Here is an 8,600-nt window from a genome sequence, read left to right as displayed (position 1 = left end):
TTGAAATTCCACTTGTGTAACAAACTGAATGTTGGAATCTCATGACCTCACAGCAATTGTTAGCCAAGGTGAGCATTAGCTCATCTGTGATATCATTCTGTATCCATTCCAACATTCAGTTTGTTACACTTCACAATAGTGAAGCAAGTCACAACTTTGTAGGAATGTTTTCTGTACAGAGCAGAAGTATGATCAAAGAAGGTTGAAATGAACATTGGAGTGCATCTACCGGTATTGTCTTTTCTGTCTTGCAGCTGCTTTTGTGAGCTTGATTCGTAACCATTACATTTTTGTTACTGCCATCATTACCTAACTAATTAACTTGCCAGACTTAATTCTGATTCTATGTGGCCTATTTATCCTGAGTATCCTGTCAGTGACCAGATAGTTAAGCACAGGCATAGGCAAACTCGGCCCTCCAGATGTTTTGAGACTACAATTCCCATCATCCCTGACCACTGGTCCTGTTAAGCTAGGGATGGTGGGAGTTATAGTCCCAAAACTTCAGGAGGGCCAAGTTTGCCTATGCCTGGTTAAGCAGATCACTGCACAAATAATATGCCTCCAACTTTGCCCTTTTTTGTTGGTGGAAGTGGCAGAGGGGCAAAGAGAGGAAGATTTTAAAAGGCAGAAAAACTGATATCTGTTAGTCATTTGCCTATCAGCACTTCTCTCCAAAATTACAATGGGAAAGTCATAAGTCTCTTGAAGCAAAAACGCATCATAGCTATGTGCTTTGCTAAGATTGTTTAGTGGGGTGGAATTCGCTCAGTCCACTTTGATTCCAATCCACGATGTAAGTCAGTTCTGAGAGAAGGTAAAGCCAGGATCACTCAGATGTCCTTTAGAAAAGCCTTCCTCGGTGACCTCCCAATGTTGTTTCACCATAACTCCCACCTTCACTGACCTCTGGCCATGTTTCCTGGGCCAATCTGAAGTTGGAGACCAACATCTGGGGACACCAGGTTGAGGAAGTTTCATGTAAAAGTATCTGTGCTAGGCATCATCCCATGTGACCACATCTTCCATGGCCTCAATGCCAGTTGTTCCTGCCGATCCCAACAGCTTAACAACAGAAAAGGAATAGTAGTCACATGGACACATAATAGGCCTGTACTGCAGCAGCAATAATGACTATGCATCCAACTACTACATGAAGGCAACTACTCCAGAAATTGGAAAATGTCCTGGTCCAGTGGGGTTACTAGACCTTAGTACCATCTCTGATGGATTCTACAAGTGGTGTCCTCACTTTGAGATTCCATCCAATTGTGCCACCTTGTGCCTGAACAAGATTTGTCTGAGCAATATTTTGTGATTATCTTGAGATATGGGATCAATTGACCAGCAGAGGCCAAATTTGTAACTAGATTCTTGAAAAATATCTGCTATCCAATGGGTGTGCAGAATGTCAGAAGCTGCTGGAATCTGTGGATGGATTAACGTCCAGAGAACTGAAGCAGTAAGTCCAATGTTTCTTGAACCATTACGAGAATAACAAAATCATGGTATTCTTTCTCTCTCAATTTGATTACAATAGTGCAGAAACCATATCTCTGTTAGTTGCTCCCTATGATTGCACACACCAGTCCCCCTCCCCAACAGAATATCCAGAGCAAAACAGGTTATAAAAAAACATCCATGATACACTATCCAGCATTTTTTCATTTGAAACACAAACACAATTTAAAACTCTGAAGAATTCTAAAAAAGTCAGTATCAAAACTACTGTTATAATATGTTAGATTATAGAGTCCTACAGCAGTCAGGATACAAACAGCAATCTAGATTGCTATGAAATAACACAACTTTTGAATTTCTTTCCAGTTCTATATACTCAGCCACCTTGGAATTAACCATTCTGGAAATACTATTTACAAAGAAAGAAGTAAAAAAGAATTAAGAATCTCAGGAAAAACAAAGCACCTAGTCCAAATTCCCCTCTAAATTTCTAAAGTCTTTGTTGAACAACTGGCTATCCTCTTCAAAACTATGTTAAATGAGACCAGATCTGAGGCAGTAATCACAGTAATATCAAACACAGGTAAATATCAAACAAATCCAAGTTTTTTCTGTCTAATTTCTCCTTCTTAATCAAGACTACTCATGAAATAGGGCTGCACTGCATAAATGAGCTGAGCTTCTGAGTACTTTGTGTTAATCTTTTTACATTACCTTTGGGGATGGGGGATAATACACAACAGCGATTACTATGTGGCATGAGAATGCATTCTTTATACCAGGCAGCAGGGGGGTCTCTGACGCATGGGCCTTATTATCCCTGTCACAGTTCCCAATTTGGTCCACAAGGTCATTTCCCCTCAACCATGCCCACCGTCCCCATGCATGAAGTCATATGTGACATCAAGTGTGGGCAAGTGGAAATGAGCCCTTAATGTGCTCTCAACAATTCTTTGGCAAGGAGTGGCTCACTATCAGCACCTGTTAGCTGGCCTACCAGTACTTTCAACAGACAAACCTGAAGGACATGGTCTTCCCAGACAGGGATGGGGAATGTTTAAGCCTTCGCATTTTGTTTGACCACAGCTTCCATCAGCCCCAGCAAACATGGCCAATGATTGGGGTGATTTGAGTTGAAATTCAGCAAGATCTGGAAGGTCATGTGCTCTCCCTCCCTGTTCTAGGAAATATCCATGGGGGTGATATGTGCTAGTCCTTTCTGTAGAAAGAGTGGGTGGAAGTCCACAACAGATTTTGTTGTGGCCAGACATTCTCATCACAGTGGTACCTCTGTTTATGAACTTAATCCATTCCAGAAGTCCGTTCTTAAACGGAAACCATTCTTAAACCGAGGTGCACTTTTCCTAATGAGGCCTCCTGCCACTGGTGCCCTTCCACCGTTCAGCTTCTGTTCGTAAACCAAGGTAACGTTCGCAAACTGGGACACTACTTCCAGTTTTGCGGAGTTCGTAAACTGAATAGTTCGTAAACAGGGCTGTTCTTAAACCGAGGTACCACTGTACCTCCAAATGGAGGCTTATATCCCTCTTTTACAATCCAGTACAAAGCAGCCAGACAAGCGAGATCACAAATTTGAACTGAGCTGTTCTCAGCTGAAAGATAGGCAGCTAGAATATTGTCAAGCAGGTGGTCCTTTTCAAAATTTCCTACCTCTGTTACATAAATATCAGCACCTTAATAATTACAAGTTGTATTTGATTTCCACAGGTTGAGAAGGAAAATGGAAAACATCAATAATGTCATGATGGCAAAGGCAAGCACCTTGTCTTCCCACACTACTGATGCATGCAAGAATACTGTCAAATACATGCAAACTTCATACTTCTACAGATTAAACGTGCTGGCTGTATCTATTCCCATCTGCATCGTTGGATTAATAGCTAATGCAATTGTCTTGTACCTTTACTGCTTCAAGATCAACAAGCCAAAGTTAGGCCCGTATTTTTTGAGTGTGACCTTTGCAAACCTTATTGTAATCTTGTCCAACCTTGAAGTGGCTGCTTTTCTTCTCGCAGGAGTGGAAACCTCTTTAGTGATTCAACGTCTAATGGAGATACTTCATTTATTTGCATATGACACAAATATATACATCATAACATTTCTCACTGCTGACAGATTCCTCATTGTCTATTTCCCAGTCTGGTGGCAACATCGCCGGACCAAGCATTTCACGGTAATGATGTGTGTGATTTTGTGGTTCGTTTCTGGCCTAGAGTCATCGGTGGAATATTTTTCCTGCTATGCAACAGTAAGTACTTGGGCTTATAACACCTGTAGAACTGCAAGCGTGCTGGCACTCATCATGGAGGTCGTTATTTTTTCCTCCTGCATTTTCTGTTTCTCTTTTGCCATTTGGATCAGAATGCAAAGATCACAGCAAAAGCATCGAGCAAGACTTGACATAACCATTGTGGCCATGGCAATTCTTATTCTTTTGCTTACTGTCCCAGTTAGATTTGTTAATATTATTTCACTTTGGGTAAGTGCAATAGATTATTATATGTTCACTAGCATTAGTCTGTTACTGGATTCTGGTACCTGCAGCAGCATTCCTTTTGTATTCCTCATTGTTGGAAGCTGGAAGACGCAGAAAGGCTTTGAACCCTTCTATATGTTTCTTGAGAGGGCTTTAAAGGATACTGAAGACACATCAGAGCCAACAGCAGCGGACCAGGAGCAGGCATGACAATATCCTTGGCCTCAGAAGTAATTTCTTTAAAAAAAAATGTGTATGTTTTATGGAGAGAGAAAACGACGTTCCTTCCAAGTTTCAGAATAAATTTATTTCAAATACTTTAATGTTGTTCTTTACATTGATTCTAACACACCCACCTAGGCATGGCACTAGGGCCACTCTCTCCTTTGGGTGGCTACCTAGGCAGAGGCAGCAGGTGGGCTGAAAGTAGAGGACTATAGTCAAAACTAGACAGCAGAGGTTACGGATGTCAGGGCAGGTGCCAGGAGCAGGACAGCAATAACTCACATGGTTAACTCTCTTCCAAGAAACAAAAAAGCTCAGGAGGCCAAGCCTAGTGACCATAGCAACTCTTCCCAGTAAGTCTAACTAAACGTCTCCACCTTCCCCAGGTCCTTCCCAAGCAATCTGAGACTCCAATGCCTTGTCTTTGTTCCACCCTCTTCATACGTCTTCTGGTTCTTGGTGACCCAGGGGGAGGCAAGCTGGTCACAGGAGGGGGAGACCCCCCTGGCTTCTTCAGCAATCAGCCTCATCTCTGCCTCTTGCCCTCCCTTCCTCTCCAGCCTTTGCTTCTGCCTCTGATTCTGGATTGCTCTCTGACATAAGACCCTTCCTGCTCACTAAACCATGTTATCTCTTCAGTTTCTGACATCTCCTCCTCAGTCTTCTCCCTCTGACCACTCTTCCTCGTCCCACAACGAATCCCCTGGATCAGAGTCTTCTTCCCTTTGGGTTCCCCAGATGGTGCCTCCCACCGTTCCTCTGCATCTAGCCTGTCCATCACAACAGATTAGTGGGGGCAGAAGTGGCTGTGCCGCCAAAAACTAGCGTGACCTTTCTCAATGCAGTCATTCAGTAAGTCCACTTACCTCGTAATAGGTGCAGCAGGGTTGTGGGCCATCCGCCTCCTTCTTTAGATCTGACAAGGGGTTGATTCAGACTTGATGTAGTGGAGGGCTCCTGGCAGGCGGGAGGCCAAAAGGGCCTACTCACCAGCAAGAAATTTGAATCTAAGCCTGCTGCCCAATTGGCCAATGGTGAGCCGGTTTAGGGACAGATGCTCATGCAGTGGGGGGTGGGACCCAACTGAACAGCAAGCTTCACTTGGGTCTGCTCCTCACATGAGGCCCGCCTCTTCCTTTGCACATAGTTCCTTGTCAGATCTTGCTGCAAATGGAGCTGTGTGGGCCACTGTAAGAGGCCAAAGACAACAGTGCCAGAAGAGGCTGAAGATCAGCGAGGAACATCCGAGGAGTGGGGAGAGCAAGTGGCAGCAACCAGCAGCTCCAAGCTAAATTGCCACAAAGTCCAATTCACACCCAGATTTCAGAGTGCCTCCCGGTTGCCAGTTGAGGTTTGCATGTGGATTTGCGTTGGCTGGTGAAGGAATCCGAGCAGGACCATTTTGTGTTGGTCCACGTGTGCCATCCATCACCATGTGGTTTGGTGAGGAGCTCTACTGCAAGCACTATTGTGCTTCAGGTGAACTGAGTGGTCATGTGATGCATTTTCCTTGAACGAGCTTGGTTAGTTTTTTCCAGCATTGCTCAACTAGCCACCCCCTTTTTTCCTGAGCTTATTATTTTTTTCCTGTGTTGAGCAAGTAGCCATCCGGCAGCCTTGGTTTATAACCCTACCACCACCTTTTCTGTTTCGGCAGAGACTGAATAGCAGGGTGATTGGTTTGTTCGCAGCATAATGCGGGCTACCATCACTGGCTGCCCCGAAGCAAAACTAAGAAAAAGATTGTTTATGGGGGGCAATGAAAGGGTTTTCACCTCATAGGCTTGCCATGGCTGGTCTGATGTCAGGACTGCTTCAGTTTGTATTGGTGAATACCGATCTCGGGAATTTATAGTGCTTGTTGGATTCTTGCTCAGTTGCTGTGTGGGTATTTAATCATTCTAAGCAAATTTAGTCTGTTGCCATTGAATTTTGAGCAGCACAGTGTTTAAGCAACATGTTTGCAAATGAGAAAAATTCTGAAGAGTTATAATTGATTCATCAGGCTACTGTAACTTCCTCTATCTTGAGCAGGGATTGGGATTGGGTGGAGTACAAGAACTGCAGCTGTTGATTGGTGTTTGATGGAAAGGAGTTTTGTGGTCATGCGGTTTCCCCCAATGAATTGTTGTTTGTTTGGTGCAGCACTTGGTTCTCTCTCTTGAATGAAATGAAAATTTGATTGCTAGTTGTTTTCCCCTCCCCCGCTTGCTCAGTTGCTTGTGTCCAAATTAATTCAACAGTTGATCCTTTGTGCTGCTAGATCTATCAGTTCCCTCATTCATCCTAAAATTAATTTTTTAAATTTTAAATTTTTAAATTTAATTAACTCACTAGTTTCTCTCATACTCTTGTATTCATGCTGTTTGGTGGGTGCGCCTCTTTATAAAATGGTGATCAGACACATTGAGGCAAAGTCCCTAGACCCATGGTTCCGAACGTGGGGCACACACCCGCCCCACAGGGGGACAATTTGGTTTTTAAGGGGGGGCAATTCAAGAATGAGTTATGAACAGTGAATGACCTTTTAGGCTTCCTCCACGTGAATAGGAGTTCACTTTTTGAATAATAAGAATTATATGTCATGGCGGGGGGGAATCAGGATATTAGAGGTGCTTAGGTGGGCATGGCCAAAAAAAGGTTGGGAGCCACTGCCCTAGACCCTGAACTATTTAAGTAATAAGCAGCACACTATGGCAGTCATCAGTCCTGGACATGGTGTCTGGGATGGAAGATAGGGGGAAGTGATCACTATCACAACATGGGTCCTGCAACACCAAGTAATAGCTATGGAACAGAGGTACCTCTATCAGCTTTGGCTGATACACTGACTGTACCTACTACTGGAATAAAGAAACCTATCCATCCATATTTGCAATATAATCCTGGTCATGTTTATATGGAAGCAAGTCTCGTTCTGCTCAACTGGGTTTGCTCCCCAGTAAATATGTTTAGGGCTGCAGCCCTCATGACTTTCAGATTGTAAAGCATGTAACACATTCTACATGAGGCTGCCCCCCAAGATGGTTCAAAAACTTCAGCTACTGCGGAATACTGATACTTATTTATTAATAAGTATGGAATGTTGTATCACATCTATTTTGAGACATCTGTGCTGTTATTGCCTACTAGTCTTCTACCAGTCATCTACCTGGACAATCAAGTCAGGTTCTCTGTCAAACCCAAAGCAGATGTGAGGTTGAAATGGATCCAGAATGATGCCATGGCGCACATCACCAGACTATGGCTAACAATTGCTATGAGGTCATGGGATTCTCATATTCTCTTTGTTACATACAGCACGCATTATCATAGTGAGGTGGGTCACGCTTTCACAACTCCTCCAGTGAGCGGAAATGTAACCAAAGAAAGTTGAAAAGAACCTTGGAATCATACTAGCATTTATTTTTATTTCTTGCAGTCATTCACTTCAGTTTGATTTTTTAGATTTTCATTAGTTTCATTAGCTCTTCATTTAGTGGGAATTCTGGGAACTTGCCTGTTTCATAATTCTGGCTATATCTGAACTGATCTGTTTTTCCTGTGAACAAGCAGCCAACACAAATAATATGCCTCAATCACCTGTCATATGATCATCATCATCATCATCATCATCACCCTTATAATATTTATTTATGTCCCACTTTTTTCTCAGTCTAGGACTCAAGGCAGCATACACAGGTAAAACAGAACAAGCTACAAACAGAAAAGGAAATCATTAAAATGGAATTATAAATACCAATAGTATTAAAATAATATAAAAATATGCATTAAAATACTATGGCTCCACAACATGGTACCCTCCCAATTTTTTTTTAATATTACAGCTTCCATCAGCACCAGCCAGCATGGGCAATAGTCAGAGATGACAGCTGTAGTCCAAAACATCTGGAGGGCACCAGGTTGGGAAGGTGCCCTGGTCTCTCTGTTAAAAGGGTGTCCATATGATAGCTTCCAAGCGTCTTTTCATTCTTGTAGGGCACAATCGGTCATCTAGTTTGCTAGGGAGCGAAGGGCGATGAAATGGTTGGTTTGCAAGGGGGAGGGGGAAGTCTCAATGTGAACTTGACAAAACACAGGCAGAGCTTATCATCAAGTGTACTCTGCACACTCTCAAAATGTTGAGCAGTGGTCTGTATAACAAAACTTGTGCAGACCGCTTCACAGAGGTATCGAGCATGCTGTCAAGTCCTGTTGTGTGCCACTGTAAAGTTCCAGCTGTTCCAGCCTGAGCTTTGAACAAGGTGTCTGAATGGATCCAGCCTACCACAGGGCTGCTCAATTCCTGCCTCTCTTCTCTTCTTACATCTACCAGGGGACTGTGGCTCCAACAATCTTAAAATAAATGGTTCTGAGACCACTACTAAATAAATTCTTCCCGGACTCTGAGACTGGCCGCAACCACCACCACCACAAC

The 8,600-nt window shown here is 43.2% G+C and overlaps 2 protein-coding genes, 1 long non-coding RNA gene and 1 pseudogene across 6 annotated transcripts in view; 2 read left to right on the top strand and 2 right to left on the bottom strand.

Annotated features, from left to right (window-relative positions):
* The window catches only part of ACAT2 (acetyl-CoA acetyltransferase 2), an 833,137-nt gene that overhangs the window by 662,241 nt on the left and 162,296 nt on the right, over positions 1-8,600 (bottom strand). The gene's annotated exons all lie outside the window — the stretch shown is intronic.
* PNLDC1 (PARN like ribonuclease domain containing exonuclease 1) overlaps positions 1-8,600 on the bottom strand; it is a 52,155-nt gene that overhangs the window by 18,029 nt on the left and 25,526 nt on the right. Inside the window, exon 20 of one of the 3 annotated variants that reach the window (XR_014562528.1) lies at positions 7,531-7,879. The exons of the other annotated variants lie outside the window; for them this stretch is intronic. The gene's annotated coding sequence lies outside the window, so the exon portion shown is untranslated. Of the gene's footprint in view, positions 1-7,530; positions 7,880-8,600 lie in introns of those variants that run through there. 3 annotated transcript variants of the gene reach the window in all.
* Positions 82-7,330, top strand: LOC310841597. Its single transcript, XR_014562578.1, has 4 exons — positions 82-231; positions 1,828-2,044; positions 3,190-5,035; positions 7,316-7,330. It is a non-coding gene; the product is annotated as an uncharacterized lncRNA (long non-coding RNA).
* LOC310841187 (proto-oncogene Mas-like) overlaps positions 8,302-8,600 on the top strand; it is a 1,746-nt pseudogene continuing 1,447 nt past the window's right edge. The window contains exon 1 of the transcript in view: positions 8,302-8,389. The product of the transcript in view is annotated as a proto-oncogene Mas-like (transcript). The remainder of the gene's footprint in view (positions 8,390-8,600) is intronic.

This window comes from Podarcis gaigeae (assembly GCF_964106915.1).
Source record: "Podarcis gaigeae genome assembly, chromosome: 3".
Taxonomy (NCBI): domain Eukaryota; kingdom Metazoa; phylum Chordata; class Lepidosauria; order Squamata; family Lacertidae; genus Podarcis; species Podarcis gaigeae.
This window is presented reverse-complemented; position numbering and strand designations above follow the sequence as displayed.